The sequence below is a fragment of the Dreissena polymorpha genome, chromosome 7 (assembly GCF_020536995.1).
Source record: "Dreissena polymorpha isolate Duluth1 chromosome 7, UMN_Dpol_1.0, whole genome shotgun sequence".
In the NCBI taxonomy this organism is placed as follows: Eukaryota; Metazoa; Mollusca; class Bivalvia; order Myida; family Dreissenidae; genus Dreissena; species Dreissena polymorpha.
Window position 1 is genome coordinate 51561184 of NC_068361.1, and position 5517 is coordinate 51566700.

Genomic DNA, 5517 nt, shown 5'->3' on the forward strand with positions numbered 1-5517 from the left:
CCATAAAACACATTTTGCAGCAGCATTTTGCATTTATATTATGAGAGTCATATCAAAGATGGTACAGTCAGACACTATGTATTATCAACTTGATCAAAACAACAAATTTCTTTTGTTCAATCATTGATATATGATTATTAATCGATAAAAAGCGTGTTACTAGTGTGCTTTTTGATGGCGCAAATATAGGTACAGGCAGTAAACATAAAAATAACAATACACATGTCAGTGTTGCAAATTGGTCTTTTCCATAGTTTCTTAAAGAGGACATAACTTCAAGTGCACAACGCAACGCCATTATCCCCACACACGCCACGTAGTACAGCCGTCGGAATCCATGAAGCTGTCACCGGACACTTCACAGTAGAAACACATGATAAAATCCGGGATTACACAAAAAATAATATATATCTATAGAGACATAGCCATACTACAAATGGTGTTTGACAGCCGAAGTGACCACTTGGCAATGGAATAAGAAGAAAATGCGTAAAAACCCCAAACATTATTTTTTACTAAACATGGCTTCAGGATAACTGAACCAATCAAACTTAATACAAAGACTTATTTGTATAAGCATAAGTTTAATGAATGAAACCAATAATTAGTAAGATGAAGTACAATATTGATAATTTCTCGACATCTTTAGTTTTGTTAAGGAACACAATTTGCTTCTGTTGAAGATTTAGGAATGTTCTCAACCTGAAACAAGTAGGGTGATGACATTTTATTGAGATTCAAAAAATCAATAGAGTCATTACATTTTAAAATGTTAAACAATCTAATACATAATCAGGCACAAACATAAAACAGGTTAATACGATTATTATTGATACATAAACATTTTAAGTTGTGTTATAGAATGATTGGCATCATAACGTTTGAACGAAGTACAACTAAATAATAAAACGTTTTAGATATTCGAAATACATACTAAAATGTATTCAAATAGAGCTATTTTAAGCGGACCAATGCCTTAGAATATATGTTTCTATGACTCGTTCTTAATAAATATAAATGTATTCATAATTTTGTATTATCAATGGATCAAAGAAGGCAACATATAACTTAATTTACAATTATTAACACATGTTGGCAATGAAATGTGCCTAAAAGTCCTTTTTCTCAATACTCGCCTCTTTCAGTTGGCGGTGGAGCACACAGCATCATTGTGTATCCTATATTGCCGTCGGCACAGAATCATATGTTACAGCCGACGTCGTCGATGAATGACGCGCCGTGAGCGTATTTTTTGCGATTCTAGTCATAACATTATTTTATGTTATGGATAGTTTTGATAAAAAAGATGTCGCAATTATCAGAAGGCGTTTTTGAATAACGTAAGTAGATGTACCAACTATTTTTAATAGTTTTACCTGTTTTAATATAGTTTTCGTCATTAAACGATGCGCAATGCATTTGTAGCAAGGGTCTATAATTAACATGAACAAGTCTATCTGTTCGGCTATGGTCAAAATGGGCGATAGACAAAATCACAAGACCTACGAGAATTGAATTTATTGTAGATATCAAATGTATTCTCCTAGAAAAATAAATATACACAAAAGCATCGATCATTGTTTACAATTGACATTCTATAACAGTGTATTTCATATATTTAAACCGGTCCTTCACAATAAAAATGCAACCCATCAATCAGCACAATACAGACTAACTTCTTACAGAAGTATATGCATTATTTTATTGTTCATTGATTCTTGCTTTTCACATACAACATTTGTGTTGTGTCGTATAATCTGATTTCTTCAAGCATCAATATGTTATATAATCATCATATCATCCTGGTTAATGTATATAAGCTGCATACAAACTTACATCAGTCTATAATACTACCTTTGTGTCCAAGCCTATTGTCTACAGTTGTGAAACTATATATAGCGAACCCACGGCCGTCATTATGCCTGCTAACGCCAAAAGTGACACTTAGCTGGGTATGGGACTGGTAAAAGCCAGGGCATGTCAACGGTTTAACCTGTTGTATGTGTCTGTTTAGATTTGGACGAAAATATCAATATGTTCCACCAATCGGTTATAACTTTAAATATGCACATATTTGGATTTCTATAGTTTATAATATAAATACATAAGAAAATAATTAAGTATTGCTTTTTCAACTGAATTTCAATGTAATTCTTGTAGTCTTCTGGTCTGCGTTCCTCAAATAATATGTATTATTATGAAAGAATCGAACATAATCCATTTCTCGTCGAACTGTACTTGATTTAATGTATGCTTCTTTCTGTAAATAAATGTCCACTCGTAAACTACCAATTAATGTTTTCTTGAATCATTCTTGAAGATTAAAACAATACATAACATTACAAAAACAAAATATAAAACAAAAGGCCATTTGTAAATATATAAGCTTTTGATGCTACTTCTTATTTATGTACGTTTTGTGTCAATTATGTACGTAAATGGACTTACAGTCTAATGAATGTATTATGCCATTCATCCCACCTCGTTTTCAAGTAGTTGTTGTGACTGAAGACGTATTACAAAGGCACAAGTCAGGTAAAACAACGTGCACACGAATATCACTAATTATATTTCACTATTATTTCTTTGCTGAGCATAGGAAACGAGACATCGTAAAGTCATGGGGATGTAAACTTTAAATTTAAATAAAAGGGACTTTAAACAGGTCTTCGTAGGTTTGAAAAAATATTTTTGAGCATATTTTGATGAGCAATTTGATTTCAGTTACTTGATTATATATTTGTTGAATGTATGACATGTATTAAACAATTTTAAAAGTCAGGTCAATATAATATTAGGCAAAAGCCAGTAACTGGGCACGCATAAAAACTGGATCACCCACTCAACTACACAAACACATACAACCCATCACCCAATTGCTAGCCCACTCACAAACGCATGGCGCGAGGAATAATACTATACCGTCGTTCGGGGTAATATTTTGCCGTCCATACTGACTGTTGTTACTTAGATTTTCCTTAAAATGCATGTGCCATCATATTAAAAAGATCGAGTCCAGCAATTGTAAGGGAAAAATAAAACCGATTCGGTCTCGGGTGAAGAAAATAATAGTCAAATATCCAATATCACTGTTTAATATATTATTTGAATCAAAGTTTTAACACCACAAAGACTACACTCAATTCCATAAAAATCATAAAAATGAATTGATTTGCATAGGGTATCAAATAAAGTAAACACAATTAAATTATTCCTTATTTCCAGTAATGAAAAACAACATTTCCAAAAAATATGTAGCTTAACATCAGGAGCGTTTGTATGAGCAGCTAAATGCCATGTCTGTTTGAGTTATGCATTGATGAAAGTCATTTAACAATGTGTACAAAACAAACATTACCGGAAAACTTGTTAAGCCGACAGATGCATCTTATTTTACAATCTTCATATTTAATTTTCTCGTAGTTTAAACCTCGTTTTGTATCAGTTACGTGCTTAAACTTTCGATTTTAGTAAGTGTTCTTGTTGGTGTATACACTTAATCAATATTAAGGAAACTAGACCTTTTATGTGAAGATCAAATTCTAAACGGATTAATTGCATCTCATATTTTGTATTAACTTTTGAATCGGAAAGACAGCACGTAAAATATATAATTGTCCTATAAAAACGTGCATTATGTAAATTTAGAAAATATCTTGTATATAGTGTGATTGATAACATATGTTTCTATCAAAAGCTCTAAATTAATGTTGGTAATCTGAAGTCAACTACCTTATGATAGCAGTACAAGCCAAAGTCATGATGCAGTGTCACAGGCGATCAACGTGGGCCCATTAAGTTATAAGATTAATCACTGCGAGTACATGTATTATTATATGTTAGTAAGGCTTAAGCAATTATATTCTCTATAAATATATACTGTGATATGTTTCGAACTAAGTCGTATAAAATTCCCTTTATAAATAGATAAATATATGTGTGCTATTATATTTATTGGATGCTTTTTTATATAAAAAGAGATGCCAAAGACGGAGTTTTTAGTTGCAATATCTTCGTTGGAAGTCTCTGTTAATTTTACTTAAATGTCCCTTATTCAAATCAAATAACTACGCGTATCTTATTCGGTCTTCTTCATTTGAGAAAACCCGAAAAGGTGTAACATGACTGTGCGCACTCAATATAAGTCCATGATTTTAATATAATTCACATTCTTATGAGAAGTTTGCGATCAGCCTTTCCAGCGAAATATTAAAAATTCCAATCCAGTAAATGTGATTGAAATTAAAGAACATGTTCCTTTTGACTTGCTAGTATAACAGCAATTTTCACAGAATGATGTTCACTTTTTAACAATTGGTAAAATCCGCTTGAGTTTTCATATTCTACAAGCAGATGCAATTCATATTATTTTGGATTTTGAGTATTTGTGTGTAATGTTTATTTTCTTAAAAAACTGCCACTTAATCTTTCTTCACATCTGTTTTATTACTTGCCACTAATGATCTGATAACGGTTTATCATGTCAGTCATAAAAAAGAAATTATACTGTTTAACTGTGTGGTCATAATTACGTTGTATTAGCACGACACCAAGCCAGTCAAACGTATTCATTCAGTTATTTTTGTCTTTTGATTTGTGCGCAAAGTTTTTAGATTGAAATTTCTATATGAAGTATTTTATAACATATGAAAGTTGATAACAGACAAAACATATTATCACAATATAAAGAAGTGAAACTCCAGCTGCTGGAGCAGTATTGAATTCTCATTATAAACAATTAGTTGGTCCTTTATTTAAGGCAAGTGACCGATTGCCCAAACAGTACAAAACAGCACAATACAGCACAATACAAACCAACATAAACACAAAATATGAATAAAGCTGGGGTCACCGCCTTGGAACGGTCAATGCAAAGCATTGGGGGTTTAAACCGGTTATAGAGCGTTCAACCTCACACTTGGCCAAGCAATATTCATAATACATTTAAGTGTAAATAAAATTTAACGTCATAGCATTGTTACTCAAATTAAACAATAATAAAAGGGAATTAAAACGCATTCAATTTAATTACAATTTAATTACTCAATGGTATTGAAGATACCAGAGCAACAGAGTTACAACTTTTTGACGAACGATCAAATGAAACTACAAACAAGTGTCAACTACATTTCTTCTTTATAGAAAAAGATTTAAGAATATAGCGTCATTAAGTTAATATTTCAGATAATCATCGCGCAAATACAGGAAGAAGCAGCAATAATGGGTGTAAAAATTCCATATTACATTGCTTGGTAGTTTATGTGATTGCTATAAAAATAAAATAATAATAATTAAATCAAACAAGAAACGCCTATCAGAGAGAAGCATACTTTACGATGGGCAAGCCATCATCCAATGACGCGTTCCCTACAGGCATCTAGTTTAAACAATGTATTGGTTTAACCAATTGCGCTATTGTGTAAACATTCCGTGTGTGCCAAAGGTTTCATCTGTGTCAGCTGATATTTTATAACAGTTGAAATCTTTGAAAATGCATCTTATCACATGATGCTATTT